Source organism: Pogoniulus pusillus, chromosome 14 (genome assembly GCF_015220805.1).
Source record: "Pogoniulus pusillus isolate bPogPus1 chromosome 14, bPogPus1.pri, whole genome shotgun sequence".
Lineage (NCBI taxonomy): Eukaryota > Metazoa > Chordata > Aves > Piciformes > Lybiidae > Pogoniulus > Pogoniulus pusillus.
The window spans coordinates 21,664,579-21,685,980 of record NC_087277.1 but is presented as its reverse complement, the minus strand read 5'-3'; the positions used below and the strand labels follow the sequence as shown (position 1 = coordinate 21,685,980).

At 39.6% G+C, this 21,402-nt stretch overlaps 1 long non-coding RNA gene across 4 annotated transcripts; it reads right to left on the bottom strand.

The window, feature by feature from the left end:
* Window positions 1–705: 705 nt before the first annotated feature.
* Window positions 706–19,119, bottom strand: LOC135181085 (uncharacterized). 4 transcript variants are annotated; one of them, XR_010304711.1, is made up of 4 exons: window positions 11,791–11,935; window positions 10,969–11,036; window positions 7,971–8,120; window positions 706–1,024 (listed from the first exon to the last, which is right to left on the bottom strand). It is a non-coding gene; the product is annotated as an uncharacterized LOC135181085 (long non-coding RNA). The 4 variants fall into 4 exon arrangements; XR_010304709.1 differs by lacking the exon at window positions 7,971–8,120; XR_010304710.1 differs by lacking the exons at window positions 706–1,024; window positions 7,971–8,120; window positions 11,791–11,935 and adding exons at window positions 3,545–3,748; window positions 18,925–19,119.
* Between the last annotated feature and the right edge of the window lie 2,283 nt (window positions 19,120–21,402).

Genomic DNA, 21,402 nt, shown 5'->3' with positions numbered 1-21,402 from the left:
AATAACACTTTGGGATGTGATTTAATGGCCATGGTGGTGGTAGGTCAACAGCTGAAAATCTTTATAAAGAAAAGAACTTGAACCCATTTAAACAGAGTATTGAGGCAATATTAGGCTTCTATGTTCTCATTCTCACTGTTGCTTAGCTGAACTCCATAAAGGTGCAGTTCTCATAAGTCGCAGCGTAACTAAAATTCAAACTGGGTAAAAAGTAGGCATCACTGGTCTCCAGCCAAGTTTTGTTGAAATAACAGTTTTTTAGCAAATTAAGTACTGAATGAATTAAGAAAACCTAAAAGCTGTATGATGATAGCCAATAGTCATTGGAGTGCAATGGCTAACCAAAATCTGGAAGTCTAGTGGAGTTCTGCACCAAGAGCCTTCTACTTTGCTACTTACTATCACAAATATCCTCTACTGTCATGACAAAAATCATTGTTTTCTTTAGATTTTGCCACCATTATAAATGATAGATTATCTGGTCTCCTCAGAACCAGAGAAAAGAGGCAGCCACTGAGGTCTTTGCAAACAACCCTTATGCACTCACCAAGACTTAGTGAACTTAGGGGAGCCTTTTTCATTTGCAGCATGACTGTTGTCTGCTGTCTACAAAAAGTAGAACCTTAAGAATAAAGAAATCTTGAAAATAAATAATCTCCATATCTTCATGGACACTTTGAAGGTACTCCAGATTCAGGAACTGACAACTCTTTTGTAGATTTAATTATAGACAGAGCTTTCTTACAAAATTATTGCTAGCCTGTTTGAAAAGAATTTACCCATACTTAACAGAGAAAATCAGAACTAAATCTGAATAGCTTATACAGGTTGTACGTAATTTTATCTAAGTGCTATTCCATGTGGTATTATGACAACACTTTCTGTGGTGCTTTGCTCCAAGGAAAAATTGTCATTACCTATGAATCCTGGGAACAGCAAATGAGGAAAGCTGAAGAAACATTACTCAGTAGCTGTGGCATTAGGCAGGTTACTCACAGGTCTAGGCCTTTCAGACAGAGGAAATCTGGATAGGAAATAAATATGAAGAAAGTAAGACTATCAAAAAACCACATTAAAGCAGTCTTCTAAACAAAACAATAGCATGCAGTTATTAGGAAACAAGAAATTCAGCTCATATATGTTCATTTAGAAAATGAAATTTGCAAATTTATTTGAAGAATTGAAGCTGAAATAAAGGTCTCTCTTTAAATTTAACCCCAATATTACAGTTTTAATGATATCTGTAGTTACTATATACACATACACTTACGTGGAAGATCTGAATTGGATTAAGGAAATAATAAACACACACATGAAATTATAGGCAAATCAGTTTAAATGAAAACGTGTTCCAGATGCCAAAGGAGAGGCTGGTAAAATGCCTGGGATATGACGTCAAAGATGATGAGTAAGTGGGGTTTAGTAGTAGCATTGAATTAATGCTGAAGATAAAGTAGCAGTGATATATGCTCCATGAGGAATGCACACAGGAAGCTGTAAAGTAGAAAGTCATTAACTATTGCACTAGATGGATGGGGGAATATACTCTGTTTGAACCTTCGTTCTGGCACAGCGTAGGTGCCCTGTCATGCCAGGGCTGCTGAGTTCCTTGTGCCTTGTGATTGATAGGTGCCTAGCAGCAAGGAAAATGGCATCTGAAACTATCTTTTCCTTTCACCTGGGAAAAACGTTTAGATACTCCATAATCTTTCTCCTTTTCATTTTTTTTTCCTTTTTTTACCCCTTTTTTCCTTCCCCCCCTCCCCCTCAAAATGTGCAGTTTTGGGAATACAGTTTTCCCAAAATATACAACAGTCCTGATCCTGAAAGATCATGATATCTTCATCGATCCTGATTTACCCAAGTCTCCTTTAGATAGAATGTACGCAAGAGAAAACCAACACAGCTAAATGGCATCCTGGCCTGCATCAGGAACAGTGTGGCCAGTAGGACAAGGGAGGTTATTCTTTCCCTGTACTCAGCACTGGTCAGGCCACATCTTGAGTACTGTGTCCAGTTCTGGGCCCCTCAATTCAAGAAGGATGTTGAGATGCTGGAACATGTCCAGAGAAGGGCAACAAAGCTGGTGAGGGGCCTGGAGCACAAATCCTATGAGGAGAGGTTGAGGGAGCTGGGCCTGTTTAGCCTGGAGAAGAGGAGGCTCAGGGGTGATCTTATTACTGTCTACAACTACCTGAAGGGGCATTGTAGCCAGGTGGGGGGTGGCCTCTTCTCCCAGGCAACCAGCAATAGAACAAGGGGACACAGTCTCAAGTTGTGCCAGGGTAGGTATAGGCTGGATATTAGGAAGAAGTTCTTCACAGAGAGAGTGATTGGCATTGGAATGGGCTGCCCAGGGAGGTGGTGGAGTCATCGTCCCTGGGGGTCTTCAAGAAAAGACTGGATGAGGCACTTAGTGCCATGGTCTAGTTGATTGGATAGGGAGGGTGATAGGTTGGACTGGATGAGCTTGGAGGTCTCTTCCAACCTGGTTGATTCTATGATTCTATCACAGTATCACAGTATCATTAGGGTTGGAAGAGACCTCACAGATCATCAAGTCCAACCCTTTACCACAGAGCTCAAGGCTAGACCATGGCACCAAGTGCCATGTCCAATCCTGCCTTGAACAGCTCCAGGGACGGCGACTCCACCACCTCCCCGGGCAGCCCATTCCAGTGTCCAATGACTCTCTCAGTGAAGAACTTTCTCCTCACCTCCAGCCTAAATCTCCCCTGGCGCAGCCTGAGGCTGTGTCCTCTTGTTCTGGTGCTGGCCACCTGAGAGAAGAGAGCAACCTCCTCCTGGCCACAACCACCCCTCAGGTAGTTGTAGACAGCAATAAGGTCACCCCTGAGCCTCCTCTTCTCCAGGCTAACCAATCCCAGCTCCCTCAGCCTCTCCTCGTAGGGCTGTGCTCAAGGCCTCTCCCCAGCCTCGTCGCCCTTCTCTGGACACGCTCAAGCATCTCAATGTCCCTCCTAAACTGGGGGGCCCAGAACTGAACACAGCACTCAAGGTGTGGTCTGAGCAGTGCAGAGTACAGGGGCAGAATGACCTCCCTGCTCCTGCTGACCACACCATTCCTGATGCAGGCCAGGATGCCACTGGCTCTCTTGGCCACTTGGGCACACTGCTGGCTCATGTTCAGGTGGGTATCAATCAGTACCCCCAGATCCCTCTCTGTCTGGCTGCTCTCCAGCCACTCCGACCCCAGCCTGTATCTCTGCAATCATGTGAAGCCTAATCTCCTGAGAACAATGTGATCCTGACAGTAAAATTACAAATTCACTCCTGCAGATTTTTCATATGAAGGTGTTGTACCAGTAGCAAAAGCCAATATTCTCTTTCTATGCAAGTATAACCCTCTTCTATGTACACCTTAGTGATTAAGTGACCTTTCAATTAATTAACAGCCCTTATTCTTTGCATATGGAACCTTTGCAAATGAATCTTTCAACGTTTTAGGAGGCAGGGTCTTTCACTGTGTTTTGAAAGGGACCTTGTGTACACCTTTAGCTGATATGTCTAACCAACATCAGAGTTCAAGTTGAACAAATAATATTTAATCTTAGTCATTTTTTGTTAGAGGAGTGTCTTCTTTTCACATTTCTACCAACTATGCACTGTAAGTCCGTTTTAATGGATGAGTGGATTCTCCTTTCCTGAAGTTACTGTGACTTGGCAGGTGGTGAAGCAGAAAAAGGAGAGCCTCTACCATCTTCTTAGTCGGTGAGAAAGATCCTTCCTAAACAAACAGGACTGAAACTTAACATGCTGAACCACCTCGGGAGGAAACTTTGTATTCAGCTTATACAAGAAGCCAAAGCACAGATGTAATTGCAGCTATAGATCTACTTAGAATAAATTATTATTCTTTTTTTTTGCATACAAGTATAAGTCCAACGATGCAAGCTTTCTCTAGTACATGATATTCCAAAACCCCTGAAATTGTAGTAGGACAACACCAGAGGTAGTAGGTTCATTAAATAACATACTCCTGAAAAAATCAGAACTAAAATCCAGTGAATCCTAGCTGAGACATATGGAATCAAGTTTCATGCTTAAATCACAGTCTCTGCTGATTGTCTAAAAGCTAATGTATAAATTCTTCCCAAAAAAGCCAGTAGAAACAGCTTCTGGTGAAAAGGTGCAAGGAAATATATGGGTTTATAAGCAGAGATCTTCTCCTTAAGACTTTTTGGGTTTGTTTCAGAGTTTTCATTTTCTTTGTAGAATTTACTAGTGAGTTTCTCACAGGAAATTACAGCAAGAAACACCATTGGGATATTGTCCCAGTCTGGAGGAGTCCCAGGTATGGGAGGTTCAGATTCTCAGGCACAAATGGTGTCAAGTGCATAGGCTAGTTTTACTGCATCCACACAATATACATACATGAGGATAGGGAGGGATGAGGAGAGCGAAAGAGAAAGGGGAGGAAAGAGAAAAAGCCTCCACGCAGAGAGAAAAAAGGTCACCTGAGAGTCATTCAGCATCCCAAAAGTCTGTTTGAAGCAAGTGGGTGGGGAGAGCTCTGTCTGCAGGTTGGAGCTTCTCTTTTCCCTGGATGCCTCATTGAATATGCTTTTTTTTAACCCTGAGAATCACTTAACATTTTCCAGGAGCGATTCACTTATCCATACCCACTGTCCAGTTGTGTTGGGCATGCTCAGTGTGGTAGGGGAGCTCCAGACTTGAGCCCCCCTTGTCCAGCCGGTTTCTCTGAAAGGATTGCTGCTGTTGATAAACCAGGAGTTGCTAGACTGTGATTGGGTCAGGATCAGCATTTTCTCTCACAACACGAAACAGCTCCTGTGTGTGTTAGGTAACAGGAGCTCAGTTCCAGGTGTGGTGGTCCAGAATGGTGGTCTTTTAGTCCATGCAAGCTGAGCAGTCAGGCAGGTGGTCCCATGTTAGCATGCACAAGCTCACACTGCATTCCTCAGTGGGTTTCTTGTCCAGTTGTTGCACACTGGGGAGCTCCTGGGGGTCTGAGCTCATGCAGGAGGGGATTTTCAGGACAGTGAGTACAAACAGGATGCTCGCTTAGCACTTCTCAGAAATTTAGCTCAAAACAAGTTTTTCTGAGATGTTGGCACATATTGATTGTATCTCAGTCTCTGACAGATATTTAGATAGCATTTCTCTTAGAATTAATCTTCAGGAAGCCATCTCAATGATAAAAGAGCTCAGAAAGACAAAAAAGTAAACCAACCCTAAGATTGTTTTAAGAACTTTCAGTCCCTAGGGGTTAGTGCTCCTCAGAAGTGCTGTGGTTTCTTGCTGCCACAATCTTTAAATGCTCCTCAAGACTTTGCTATGCCTAGCCTTCTGTGTATAAGGCACAAAGTACCCAAGCAAATGAGAGAAGAAACAGAGTGAAATCTTTAACCCAAAGAAATACAGAGTAACTCCAAAATGCAATTTATCTCTGCCCAGCTCTCACATAGCACTGCATTTACTTATACATTCCTCTAACCTTTGCAAAGTCAGTCACAAATACAGACTAGATTCACCAATGTGCTCTTCAAATGTATAATGTGTACAATGTACATATTGTAAACGTACAAAATGTACAATACAGCTTTAGTGGGACCTGAATTATTCACCATGGTAATAAATCTGATCTCAACAGTTCAAATATTTTGGTTTTTAAAGAGTGATATTTTACCTTTATGTCATTAGAAGTTATGAAAAGAATATTCTTTATCAGATTCTTACTTCAATTTTCTAGTGTAAATTTAGTACTTCTTATAATGTAAATAATATATATAGAATAATTCTTTGCAAAGGTGAAAAGCTTACTAACAGAAAGATACTGCTTACTCTTTACTTATCAACAGACTACCTACTCTACTTCTGTCTTAAACTATCTCTTTCACCGTAGATTATGTTTTATATACAAATGTACACACAGTACAGTGGTGACATTTGGTTATTATCTGACAGACACCTGCACACACAAATAGTTTATTATTTCAACAGTTTGATCAGAGATTCAGGTTGATCCATAGTGATTTATATAAGATGATTTCTTTACAGTCTGTCATGGAAGACTTTCTATACTGTACACCTTTACAGAGGGATAATAGAACATGAAGTATTTATGCTAAATACAAAACCACACAAGATCACTTCATCAGCTTAATAGGTTGATGTTTGAAATCTGAAATAATTTTAGGTTTCCCTGCATGCAAATGAGGGCCATTCCATAATTACATTCTTAGGTAGATAATTCCTGAGACCACGTAAAGTAAATAGATGAATAAAAGAATGAAAACAAGCACTACTTTCCTTTCTTAATGTGTTTCTGCTATTACTTCCTGAAAGAAAGGCCCAAATTATAGGTTTTTTTTATTAACTTAAAGTCTTTTTTAATCAGGTATTGAATTAAGCAGTGAATATGCTTGAACCATTTTACAGAGAACTGCCTTAGGTCCACTATAAAATAACATTGTTAGCCTAAACTGCTTACAGAGCTCTGTCAGAATGGTACCAAAAATAATGTTTCTGAGCAAGCTGCTCTGAATTAGAGCCACTGGCTATGTCTGTTTGGATGATTAGTTACATTGGTGATTGTCCTTGAAAAGAATTGTGTGTGTTCATGTTAAAACAAATGTTAATTTCACTTCAAATACAGATATTTTGTTTTTAAGGTGGGAAGCAACCATGTGTCACTACTGAAGTGGACCTCATTTATACATTTCTTTCATATTTGGACTAAGGTACACACATTAATATGAACAAAGTAATGAGTAAAGCAGTGTCAGGATTTGGTTTTCTCCCATTTTCTGTTCAGAGGACTTAGTTTAAAAAAAGTTCTCAAAGCAACCATATCTGAACTCACCTTTTAATGAGTCAGTTGTTTGAAATGATAAGTTTTAGCCTGTGGACAAACTGACAAATGGATGAAGTATAAAATGCTTTTGTATGTCATCATATATTGATGACTTATCTTCCTGGCTTTCTCTTTCTATTATTTTTTTCAAAGGTTAAATTTAACAAAATATGGTTTTATTCACTCCTTTGTTTCAAGCTTCCCTGAAGTGTTTCTGCAAGATAAAGAGACACAAGTTGTGTTTTCCAATGGACGTGTAAGAAAGAGTAGAATGGGTCTGGTAAAGGAGAAGTATGTTATAAACACTGCTATTTATGTGACATTTGTATTAACCTCATGTGAAATTTTCCTAAAACAGTAATTGTAGACAGAGCTGTTATGAGCAGGGAACAACCTGAGTAGCAGTCCAGATATCATTCCTCCAAAGGAATGGGATATAACAGGAAGTACCAGCAGAGCATCCCCTCTTCCCACCTCTCAGAACAGCTTGTACCAGGCTATCTTCTGAAGTACAAATTAAAGAGAGAAATGGGGAAAATGCAGCCAGAACACCTTCTTCCTCCTCTCCAGTCACTAATTTGCCCATACAAGTGGGCCAAATAAATATCCATCTCGATGCAAAGTGATGTACTTTGATTTTAGATATGAAGGCCTACATCACAAGAGAACTAAATATTACCAGAGAAAGGGCCCCTGATTTTTTTAAATGATCACATACTCATGTAAACCAGTATCAATTAATTGCTTTTGCTCACATTTCCTGAAACTCCTGCAAAATATTTTGCCTTACCATATAGAAGAAATCTTTAAACAGTACAATGTAACCTAGTAACTTTGGGAGCATCTCCAAAACTTTCAAACTAGTGGATACATGACTCGCACTCCCCATGCCATCATCCTCTGTCCTAGGAATTGTTTCCAAATTAGACTTCTAAACTACTTCTTTAATCATGTTGTCATCATCCTTCCTGTTACTACTGTATCACAGCTGTAAGATGCTACTCAACTTCAGTCTGCAAGCATCATTAATTTAAATACAAACATTTATCTCTGAAATTAGATACTTAAAGCACCTTAAGTATGTTAAGACTTTGCAACAACATACAAGCACACTAGAATAGAAGGCAAGTACCTGATTTTCACAGTGCAAGACAACTCTCCTGACTGTCATGGTGAAGTAGACTGATAACCATGTGTTGTGGGGTTGGGCCCAGCCAGCACAAAGCTGCTCACACACTGCCCCAGTGAATGGAAAGGAAAATTGGGAGCAGAGTGCAACGTTCTGTGGGTTAAGATAAGGAGAGTTTAAAAGAGCAATACAAAGAATGAGGAAGCAACAGGAATAACAGTAATGCTAATGAGTCACATGCAAAGGAAGTGATACAAAATGTAATGCCCTAATCCAGCACCACTATGCCAAAAACTGCTGAGCCTGCCTAGGCTGGCCCTACCCTTAAGTAGTAGGCATGTCATCAGTATGGTACAGAATACCCCGCTGGCTGGTTAAGCTGGGTATCCTGGATGTGTCCCCTCCTAGCTTCTTGTGAGATAGTTAACCCTAACCTAGCTGAACCCACACCACCATGACATTTTGCAATGACTAGCATTAGTAAGCTAGTGTTACTTTTGTCATGGTGCAGGGAGCTAAGATACCTAGAGTTAAGAAGAGTATCTGGTGAGTGCTTAGAGAAGCAGTTTGGAAAATAGCAAAGTTGTACCAGACAAGGAAGCAACTTCTGGCATGTCCTGAATGTATGTAATTTAAAAACTCTATAGGTGATAGTTAAAAAAAAAAAAATCAACATATGAACCAGTACAAGGAAATTAAAAGTTAAGATAAAGGTCAAACAAAAAGAATTAAGCATTCCTGGTTGTTGTTTGTGTGCTTTCTCTTTGACTGAAATGTTCAGGGAAAAGGACACAGTTGTTGGTAGGAATAATAGCAGAAGAGTAGAATACATGATCATATTCAGAGTGAGCAGAAGAAAGGCACTCTTTCTACCAGAAAGCAAGATGCAATATGAGTACTAGATGCTTACATATTTGAGTGTTCTGTCATCTGCTTCTAATTGAATAAAGGTCATATATGTAACACAGGGTTTAAGAAAGACTGTGCAATAATGGGTATAATCCAAGAAAAAAACCCTTCACATAGAAAGGAAATAGTCATTGATAGAGTAAGATGAAGTGGAAATATATGCTCAGATACACTTCATGAGACAGAATTGTCACAGAGAATAGAAAGCTTACAAAGACATGTCATTGCATCAAAAACTAGCACAGAATGATCTGTCCTTGATAAAAAGCAAGCAAACAAAATCTTTAAACCTGAAGACCAGCACTATCCCAAACCACTTCAGATAGCATTGAAAAGAAGTCAGTATCAATATGAGCAACATGAGTATGCTCTCCAGATTCTCTCAAGAAATAATGTTCACTTTTTTGTGATACAAAAATGAGTTCTGTCACATTGAGCCATATGAGCCATTCAAACACTGACATTTTTTGCTGTGTATTTTGGCAGATACCATCAAATTTGAATTGCTATTGGCAGAATATCACCAGAAGACAATGATAACCAGTTGTATCAAATTTATTGTCAGTACATTCACTTATTAGGGGGGAAAGATGGGCAAAAAAGAAAATAGCAATCCCTGTGCAGATACTGGAAGAAGAATAGTAAACAGAATGCAGGTAAATTGAATATTCAGAGAGATTACTCCAGACTTTATTTCTTGACAAGTAGCAGTCTCCAGCTTTGCCTTAAATATTAGAAAAGTTTAAAGGAATCCTACAGTAATGAACAGGAAATTACTCCAGCAATTTGTCTAGGTGGTTAATTATCTTATCTACCCTAGCTTCATAATACCATGAACTCTTGAGAGACTTTGTATATAACACCACAATATGGAAATAGAGAGGAAGGGACAGCATTTGAAGGAAGAAATCAGATTAATAGAGGGTCATTGATCCTGGAAAACTTTACCTCTTCCAGGAGCTAGAACAACAATACATTATTTCAAAATGAGCTTTCGGGCACACAAACTAGTAAGCCTCTAGGAAACGTGAAAAAGAGACACCCTTACAGACATGGTTCTTGACAGTGCTTTTTGTTGTGGATCACTTTCCAGAACTAATTTTTGAGTCAGATCTAATGTGTTTAGTGACATTATGGGTGTTAAAAAAGTTCTGTAAGAAAGCTGCAAAGAAGATAGAATGCAGGAAATTATATTACATCTCCTCAATCTGGAAGGCAAAACATCATACTCCAAAAAGGCTCTGTGCTGTATTTGGCATAGCTGGCAGGGTTTCGGTATGTGGTAGCAGTTGTGAGTGACATGGAAGACCATGAACTGGCTGGCCACAGACAGATCTAACTGGCTATGACACAAACATGAGTGTTCTAATACTAAATCCACAGCCATCCAGAGAAGCCACAGTGCCATTGCTCTGCTGTGTTTAATAGAACAGCCTCTCTGGAGAAGGACAAAGGAGATACTGTTGCGGACATTGCTGAAGATGCACTCCAAGTTCTTTGTCCTCTTTCCTGTGGTTGCTTCTCCCCACAGTAGAAGTGGGGGAGAGCAGAAAAACATGCCTAGGCAAGCCAGCACGTGTATAAACCCATTTTTGGTCTATTCAGGTCTACCACAACAAGGCTCAAAGGGGTCTTATTGTGCAGAACTATCTAAACAGAAAGGGTCAAGATGGAGCCAGGCTTTTCTCACTGGTGCCCAGTAATGCAGGAAGGCACAGTGAGCCTCCACTGAGACACAAGAGGCTCTCTGAGCACAAGGAAACATTTTATTTAATGTGGTTTGTTTTCACTAGGAAGGGGACTGAGCACTGACACAGGTTGCTCAGAGAGGTTGTGGAGTCTCAGTCCCTGGCGATATTAAAAAAACATCTGGACACAGTAGTGGGCAACCACCTCTAGGTGACCCTGCTTGAACAGAAGGGACTGAACCAGATGGCATCCAAAGGTCCCTGCCAGCCTTAGCCAGTCTGTAATTCAATGTGGTTCTGTGAGATAGACCCAGCTGTTGTTCCCTTATCAACTCCAGCAGTTTGCCAAAAGCAATATCAAACTGACCAAAGGGGCCACTGAGAAAATACGAAAAATTGATTACCTGGAAAAGCACAGAGTGGTCTCAAGTCTGTTCACCTTCCAACAGCTGTTTGGCACTTCCAGAGCATGCTAGAGAACAGTAGTTAGCAGTAGGTCTTATCTTTGGTTAAAATCACACCCCTATTATCTGCTATATTTTCAGACACACTGCTCCTCCTGTATGAAACAGAAGTCAAAGAATATATCTGATATGCTACAATTGATTTCACAAATATCTTTTTTCCAGTCCCTCTAGCTGCAGAAGCAAGACCCCAGTTTGCCTTTGCCTGGAACCAGCTGGCACATGTGTACAAACACAGGTCTAGCATCTGCCTTGGCATTTTCCACCAAACCTTAAATCAACTGATCTCCAGGTAATATTTTTGTTAGATTGATGATGGATTAATTGGAATAACAACTTCAGAAGTACTAAGTAAAGGATGTGATAGGTTAACACTGAACTTCTGTCATAAAAAGCCCACGGGTCAAGAGAAGGACTGGATGATCACTTTCCAGTTACTGTCATGAGAAAAATGCCTTTGACTCAGAAATAACTATTCTAACTTGTTGCCAGTTAAAATAGATAAGGGTAGTGAGAAACAAATACAGAAATTAAAACACCACCAATCCTTCTGTTTTCACAGACCTAAATTCATTTTCCAGTCTCCTTCATTCCCAACTTCTCTACCTTTTCCCTACTCCCTGAGCAGCACAGAGAAGATGGGGAATAGGGAACTATGGCCAGTTCATATCTGTTATCTCTAATGCCACTCCCTTCTCACACTTTTCCCCTACTCCAGCACGGGTACTCACTATGGGCCACAGTCCTTCAGTAAGTACTCACCTGGTCCACTGTGATCTCCTCTACAACCTGTAAGGAAATGTCTGCTCCAGTGCCTGAAGCACCTTCTCCCTCTCCTTTCACTCTGACCTTGGTGTTCATGGAGTTGTTTTATGCTTTTTAGTTTTACCATCTCTCCAGTCAGGGAGGTGAGTTTTGCCCTTTCTCAAATACATTTCCACAGAGGCACACCAACACTCCTCAGCTGTGTCCTGTAGTAGGCTGATTGCAGTCAGCTGGACATGCCAGCTGTGTCTGGTATGGGGCAGACCCTGGTCTCTACTCAGAGGTGATCACTGAAGCTCTCCCCCAACATAGTCTTGTATGCAGCCCAGAAAAGTACCACAGGTTATTGTTACTTTTTCAACATTAAGTTTACAATTAAGTGTTCTAAACTAGAAGGGCCTACTCAAAAAATATGTATCTTTAAGTTCGTCATGGCCATATGGACAGACACATGTCATAGCTAAACAATTGCTCAAGCAAGGGCCTCAGATGCCCACCTGCAGTTAAATAAAAACTGTTAATGATCAAGAATATATTTTTTAAATGCATATCCCTAGCTACAGCAAACTGAAAGAAGTTTTCTGTCAAGTGACTTCCAAAAAAAGCATCATTTTGAGAGGAAAGAGAAACAGCAGCATGCTTTTCACTGGATCAAGCAGAAGGTAGCCCATACCTCCATGAGACTGTAGGACTGATCCAGAAGAAGAGCAATGTAAAACTTTTCTTACAAACCAGTGCAACAAAAAACGCCAGTTTGTAGGAAAAAAAAACCCAGGAGCTTGTGACCATGAGCCCCTGAAGAGATCAGAGCCAAGCTGTTTGGATTATGGAGTCAGAGACACAAAAGAACCAAAGGTGATTTCAGTTCTGTGGAGCAAGTGCAAGCTGTAAATGATGACATTCTGCATGCCACTGGTTTTAGGCACAGAGCAGCCTGTGGTTATACTACCTGTCCTTAATTATTTTTTTCCAAGGAATCAAAGTCTCCTGATGGAATAGCAATCAGTACTACACAGCAAAAATGCATAATGGCCTTTACCCTGTAAGCATGTATTGGTTCAAGCTCCAGACTGGGATTAGCTGTGGTTATTAGTCCATAGCCAGTTAACCTAGAAAGTGAGGAAACCAAATTCCTCTGGCTGTTGAAATCCCAGCATATGATGAATTAAGTGCTGAAAACAAACAATGGAGTTTATTTACAGATGGATCTTACAAAATTACAGCAGGGATCAGGAGGTAGTGAGCTGCTACTTGGAATCTCTCCATGGGAGGAGCTGCCACCTGCAAAGAAACTGGAGGCTCTAGTCAGTTTGCAGAAGTAATGGCCTTGAAAATAGCCTTGGAACATGTTCAGGTGCATCACTGGCCCTAGTACATGTACATACAGACTCCTGTGTGGTGGTTAAAGGAAATGTGGAAGTGTCTCAGAGACTGGAGTCATGTTAACTGGCACCAACGAGCAGTTGAACCTGGGGAGTGGAGAGGGCAAATGTCAACATTAAATTTTGTATCCTTCCCTCCTCCAGGTACTGGGGGGGAAAAAGTACCTTGTATTAATTGCCAATAAAACTTAAGTAAAACTCCTCTAACAGAAAACATTTTGCCTTTGACAGCTGTTGGCCAAGGTGGCACAAACAAGAAGTTTTTCAGAGGATAGCTCTGAAAAGCAGAATTTTAATTCCATCAGCTTGCTGCCATACCCTTACTTCATGAAAGCACTAAGACACTGAACTGAAGGACAAATCTTAAAGAAGGAATATGTCCAGTTGCTGAGAGAATTGTGCCTATAGCCCTTACAGATCTAGAACCAGAGCTAAGTAAAACATTTGTTTCACTGTGGACGTAAGTACACGAGCATCTGGGTATGCAAGTTTATTTGGCATACATCTGAACAGTGAAAAAGAGTGCAAGCATTACAGAAGGTATGTAGCCTCACCAAATTCTCAGATAGACCTAGAAAACACCAGATCAGTTAATTTCCAAATTTTCTAATCTATCTGGAGGGCAAAATTTGTGATAACAGACCTGAAGACAGATTTTATAAGTTCTGACCTATCTGACATTGACTCAGGAAATGAGCAACACATTGCAGGGGAATTCAAGTGGTTCAGTGGCATCTGGGAATCTGAAAACATAATGGATAGCAGTAGGCATACATAATCCCTTGGAAAGACATCCAAGAAACTGATGGCAAGGGCAAACAAATAGAAAAAGATCCTTATCTAATAGCATCAGATCCAGGAAAACATCTTCCTAGGTAACAGAGCAGAGCCTGATGAGCTAGAAAAACATTTTTATCCCCTGAAGCCATCTGGACCACAACAGAGAAATGACAGACCCTGTCAGTCATCAGAATGCCAAGTGAAGTGGACAGCCCTCTACAGCAAAGAAGTCAGTGATCTAAGATGATGATATACTACTGAGCATGCTTGGATCCAATTGTCATGTCACCACACAAACACTGGCAAATAGCAACAACCTATGTTCTCAGGGAAAATAGTGCATGGAAGGTAAACAGACTGAGAGAACAGTGGAGAGGAAACCATGGACAACTGCAGAACTGGCAGGCGGCATGCAAGACAAATGTGACCAAGAATGTGACATCCTATGAGATGTGAACTTGCCTAATACAGCTATGACAGGGATCACATGAGATGACAAGTCCACTCAGGCATCACAAACATTTCCAAAATGAGAAGACTAAAATATTGTTAGCATTCATATTGGATAAAATTCCAAAAAGATTTGTACCCATTCTGGTTCAGAAATAATCATAGAATCAGCCATCATGAAGTTTATCCTGAAACAGAAAATCTGGATGTAGCTATCTGTCCATCAAACCTGTTTCAAACTGATGGCAGTATCTTTCGTTTTTCCACTACATCCCATCTATGTGTTGGTTTTTAATGTCTCGGCTATTATAAGATTTAGACTTTCTGAAAATAAAGAACTTAACATCAGATGTTCCCAAAATTGAGTTGGTTAACAATGCACTCATATGGGCTGCCCAGGGAGGTGGTGGAGTCACTTCCCCTGGAGGTGTTCAAGAAAAGAGGCACTTAGTGCCATGGTCTAGTTGACTGGATAGGGCTGGGTGCTAGGTTGGACTGGCTGATCTTGGAGGTCTCTTCCAACCTGGTTGATTCTATGATTTGATGTAGATTCTTTAATCAGTTATGGTAAACACAAAGAGATGAAATTTTGTTATTAAACATAGCATAAATTACCACTACTGTGATCTCAAGTTTTCCTCTGATTTGATTTTTAGGTGAGAAGAAATGTTGCATTTGTCCTGAATAATCAATTTTAAAGAAAGCATGTTGAATATTCTGTAATACATTGACAGAAAACCTTATCCAAAGTAAATTATCTGCATTGTGGATTTAAACTTTAATCTAGATTAGAACTGGTTAACATTAATGGGAAATTTTACAAAGTCTGCCTTTGAAGTCTCAAACAGAAACTTACTAATTAACACTACTCAGAGATTTCACTTTTTACTTTATTTGTATGAGGAAAACTGAAAGCAAGTTCTTAATTTACCTTCATCACCAGCAGAAAAACTTCAGTGTTATAAATAGAAATCAGTTGTGGCAGGTGAAAATTTAGTGGGAAACAGTGAGAGTGCATTTAGAAAGGCAGCTCCTACTCTAACCTCCTCTCAGTGATACTGTAGGAGAGCTGATAATGTGAATGTGACAGTGCCCATTTCATAGTTCAATAAAAGTTTCCAGGTAGCCTTGCCGAATTGAATATTCTCATTTAAATAGAGAACATACCTGATCCTTTGTAGGCAAGCAGAACAGATGAAAGAAGTAGTGCCAAGCACTGTATGTAGTTTGAGATTTTTTTGTGTTTGATTTTTGTTTTGGTTTTTTAATGTTGTTTTATTAGTTTTTTTCCTGAAGTTTATGATGTGGCAGTTCTAGCACTAGGAAACTGGAATACTTAGGCTTCAGACCAAATATACCTTCCCTGTCTTTGAAGAATCTCGGCATACGTAGACACAAAATATGGTGGAGATGTTTTATTTTTCAGTAGACAATTCCTGAATGTGAATTCTATCTCTTTTGGTTGCTTTATTTTTAAAAGGTATGAACCTATTTTCAAAACTCTCTGTATGTTTCTGGATATTCATACAAATGATAAGGCCATTAAGAGAACTATTTACTTTTATGCTATTTATGGAAGTATATCAGAGATAAAGTTTTAATACTAGTTGCCAATATAAGTAATTTTCCCAATATTTTGTAAAGAAACTACCCAGGTTTTAATATAATTTCCAGATTTCATGTAGAGTGCTTATCCTTAAGGTAGGAAGATAATCTAAAGATATAGACTACCAAAACTAGAAATATGCAAAAATCAAAGCTTATATTAGAATTCAAAATAAGACAGTGGTTGAAGGCACTTAACTACAGAGACAATTTAACAAGAAATGTACTTGATTTTTTTTAATCACACTGAATTGGAAACAGATTTTTCTTTTTCTGAAAGCCATACTACATTTTTTAATAGTTTTCCTAAAGCTTTCAAAAAAATATATAATTAATAAACGAGTTACAGGACATTTGATAAATTCCTGTTCCTTTCATATATGGAAGATGTAAATATAGCAGCTCTCATCTCAGATAGTCTAGAAAGAGCTCTTACCTCTGAACATATCTGCAACATCTCACCACAGTAAGGATGAACATAATTCCATCCTAAAGGAAAACTTAAGCATCTGCATGTTGTGATATGAGGACATTTAGGTGACACCCATCACTTCCACTCTTCTTGCTCTTAGCACAACATTTATCCAGTAGTATACACGTCCTGTAGTTAAAGAACTGAGCCCAGTATTCAAGGTGCAGCCTCACTGATGCTAAGTACAGGAACACAATCACTTCCCTGGTCCTGCTGGCCACACTATTCCTTTTACAGGCCAGCATGCTGTTGACCTTTTTAGCCACCTGAGCACTTGCTGACATATTCAGTCAGCTGTAGACCATAACCCCCCAATTTTTCTCTGCCAAACAACTTACAAGCCACTCATCCCCAGGCCTGTAGTGCTGCATGTGTTTTTCAAAAGCTGCTCACAAAAGACAACTCTCGTTTGCAGAATGGGAACAATAAAGATTAGCCCCATTTGTGCTTTATTATCTTTACTTTCTTTATTTCCTATTTCAAGGTTACTGTTTGAGAGCAGCCCGTGGAGAAATTACTTGTTTCTTTCCAATCTGTAAGGCTTTCTCTCAGGATATTTAAATGGTGTTTATTAGTAGTTGGGAAACTAAATGATTATTAAGTGAGCATAAGTTAACTGATTCCTATTGGGTTGTGTTTTTCTGTCCTGTGTTGGAGTAACCACAGACTGAGCCACAAAAATAAGTAATGAACTTCTCTGAGTTACTGCCAGAGGACTACATCTAATGAGACACCTAAGCTCATGGAAGTGTTTGACAGCATCTGCAAGCACTTTTCTAGGTAGATTTCCCAACTATCAAAAAAAATGAAGATGATGTGTCTTTAGCACCACTGTAAATTACTTGTTCACGTTCTGCAAAGCTGCAGTTTTGTTGTGCAAGAGCTCCAAATACCTGGGGAAAAGCATCCTATGGAGCTGAGTACATGCACAAAAGCTCAAGTGCTTCCTGGCTTATCAGAACATATGAAACCCTGGTAACTGTAAGCATCTTGAAAACTTTAGCCCAGTGTGATATTTTTTACAGTCTTGTCTCATAAAATCATGAACATTTCTCCATTTATCTAAATAAAAAATAATTAAAAAGAGTACTGTTCTTAATTACACTGGGCAAGCCTTACTGGAGTCCCTGTAAAAGGTGTCTCCAGCTGAACAATTAAGGCACTCACAAAGGCCTTGTTAGTGTTCCAACACAAACAACCAATAAATCCTTTAAACCCACAGGAAACATACAAAAAACAATCAAATCACATGAAACCTAAATAGGAAATAAGGATGAGTAACCAAAATACTAACTGAAATACTGCAAATTCCTCAAATCTTTTGCCCTTTAATTGTCTGGAATCTCACATAAGAAAAGCCTTACTTCAGAGCATTTGAAAACCATTAGAGATAGCATTAAATATGCTGTTTGTGGTGCAAGAGAGACAAACTACATTTGGTTATAATGCTGCTGCAGAAATCCAGTCATTTCTCTTTTAATGCACACAAGGGCAGGAAAAAGATAAAAAGCTGGTGAGCCTGAGTCTCAGTTGCAACTTGAAAATAAGGAAATTATGAGTGCTGTGTGCAGTCTTATCTGTCATTTCCAGACTTGATAAACCTTTACCCATGCCTATGAATAGAAAAATAAGAGTCTAATGTAAGCAAATTCGTTTCCTGACTTATACAAGTTTGTATAGACAACTCCTGTGTGCAAAATAGTCTACCTCAGGATTGTTAGCCCATTTAAAAATTGTCAGGGCTTATTTTATATTTGTGTTCATCCTTACCCATTGCTAATCAGCTGGGGAAAGTGCTCTGCTCCTAAATATTATAAAGGTAGAATAATACCTCCTTTTCCTTCAGTTTGTAAATCTGAAAGGGAAACCCAGTAAGGATTCTTCCTTAAGCTGTATAAAGGAACATAGTTTTGAGATGCTTCCTTTCCTAACTTCTGCGTTTGTTGTGGGGGAATTTAAGGCGGCTTCACACTTGACATTGTTTATTCTGGGATGCCAAATACACCATGACATGTCACGTGTCTTAATTCTGTATATTAAATTCCAGTCTAGTAGGTCTCATATGTCAAACCGCAATGATTCTAGGCATGAGTCCTGTTCGTTTAACTTAGGTAGCTAATATTTAACGATGTAGTAAGCTTTATCTCCAGTGCAAGGGTGTACCTGTCCAAGGTTAAGTGCCTAAATTAGGCAGATGTGATCTCAGTCATGAAGACTTCAAAGACATCAACCTCTCTCCATTGATCAGATAGATTTAAACTTTACATTTACACATGATTTTATACAACTAAGATGGAAGATAAACAGAGCAAGCTATACTCTAAAAGTACTCTGGAGTCCAGCCTACAACACCCACAATTTTTGTTTTCACTCCTCTTACATTTCATTTCCATCCTCAGAATCAGTCATACTCACACAATACTCTGTATTTGAAGTACTCACCAGTTCTTTAGTATTAATAGATTTCAGCATCACTGTCCCGGTAGGGCATAAATTCTGCCAGGCCAGCTTAACCCTTGCTCTTCTCCTCCTGTTATGATATCTGAGTTGAGTTAAATGAGCAGCAAGCAGGGTTTAGCCTCAGCAAAGCCTTGAGGGCTAGAGAGCTTAACAGCAGAAGTCAGGTGTCTTGTACTATCCTCACCACACCTGCATGACCCAAGGAGACATAGGGCTTTAAATTCATTGGCCAGAACAATAGTGCTAGTGCCTATTGGCCAGTTTGGTTTTCAAAAGGAAGTATATAAAGGGGGATGATTTGGAGGGCCACACCTTTCCATAACAGCCTTTGTCTGCATCAGTTGTCCTGCCTCTTCTCATCTGTGGCTCGTTAAAGGCAACTACGTGTTGCAGCTAACATTAGTGGCTTAGCTGCAACTCCTTCCTCTCTACCATGAAATATTTTGTATTTTACTCTGGGATCGTCATCATCATCACGAGTTTGAAAGTGCCTTTGACACAGGAGACTTACTCAGGGACCAACGACATTGTGAGTACTTATGCTGGGGTGAATGCCAAGCTTCCATAAGCATAGTTAGAATGTTTCCTGTTTACTTTTTTTCCAAGTTCTGATTGCTTAAACTGTTTAATTCTGTGCAATTGCTTCCTGTTGACCAAAACCTCCAAAGAATCTCAGGGAATTTCCCCAACCATTGAATATTAATAATAAAAATGCATATTCATACAGAAATAATAATCATGATTCATAATGCTTATTTATTTCCAGTATAGTGACATTAACACTTTTGTGGCAACTCTCTAATGTAATATTTAAATAGCATCAGTCCCAAGACTAACTTTTTAGGAACTTCACCCAGACTAACCGTTTAAGAGCTTCACCAGTAATTTTCTTCTGTGAAGAAGAACTACCACTGGGTAGTTTCTTGCTTGTTCCTCTACTTATTCCCATTTTCTCCAGTTTAACAGACATCCTGTGTGACACTGCATCAATTTCTCTTAGTGAAGAGCAGATTAAGTCTCCTGCATTTCTTTACATGTCTTAGGAACAAAGGAAACATGATCCACTATATTCAATAAGCTCAGGAATTGCATCTCAGAGAAGCTTAAAGAGATAATAATTTAAAGATATTAATAAAAAATGAGAAGTAATACTCTAACAATTCATCTAGAGCCCAAACTGCTGGACTCCTTATTAAAACACAGGGAGAGAAATAAAATCAACACTGACCAGAAAAATCACACTTTTTTTTTTTTTTTGTAAACTACATTTATTAACTGAACTATTTTTAATGATCTTGTATTTAGACACCAGTCATCTGGGCTCTCTGCTCCCTTAGCCACTGCAAATTCTGGCTCTACAATATAATTTGATGTTTTATTTCCCTCCTCCTTGGTTCGTTCTTTCTGACAGTTTGATGAATGGTATTGATGTTGCAAGTTATTGGGTCACTAAAGTTAGAGTGCAAACTCATTTTTATGACAGCAGTAAGAGATTACTCTGCCTATTCCTTGAAAATGAAGAGTCTTTTTGCAGTTGCAACTTTTTTCCTATATGTACCAATAATTATTTCTGTAGTCTCTTTGAAAAAGAAATTACTTTGTTATACACATCATATCCATGTGTCACATCTGACATCAATAAGCCCTGATGTGTTTCCTGCTAGATGTTAATGTCAGTGCCTGAAATACAGCATTGCTCCAGAGGAAAGGAAATAGAGATGCGCTGAGGGCTTTTGTGATTCAGTGGCATATAAATGTCTTTCTGGATGAAGTGATGAGCATGTTCTGTATACCATTTTTTTCAGCCAGGGCAGACTGTATTTTTCTTCTTTTGTAAGCAGAAAAACATGAAAGTTTAGTACATTGGTGTGCAATAATGTTTATGAGACAGCAAAATCAGAACTGGACAAGAAATCCCAGTAAGCCAACCAGATCCTGGGCTGCATCAAGAGAAGTGTGGACAGTGGGTTGAGGGAAGTGATCCTCCCCCTCTACTCTGCACTGGTGAGACCCCACCTGGAGTACTGTGCCCAGTTCTGGACTTCTAGGGACTTTGAAGGATATTGGGTAGTGACAGGACTAAAGGGAATGGAACAAAGCTAGAAATGGGTAGATTCAGACTGGATATCAGGGAGAAGCTCTTCACCATGAGGGTGGTGAGATCCTGGAACAGGTTATTCAGGGAGGTGGTCAAAGCCCCATCCCTGGAGGTGTTTAAGGCCAGGCTGGATGAGTCTCTAAACAGCCTGATCTAATGTGAGGTGTCCCTATCTATGGCAGGGGTGTTGGAACTAGATGATCCTAGAGGTCCCTTCCAACCCTGATGGATTCTATGATCAGGAGCAATTTAGTATTCATGAAATATAAGCTTACAATTTAGGGGTCAGCTCTGAGAACAATTTTGGAAAAGGTGGTTGAAAATACTGACTTTTCCTGACAGGAAAAGTGTTCCAGCCCCAC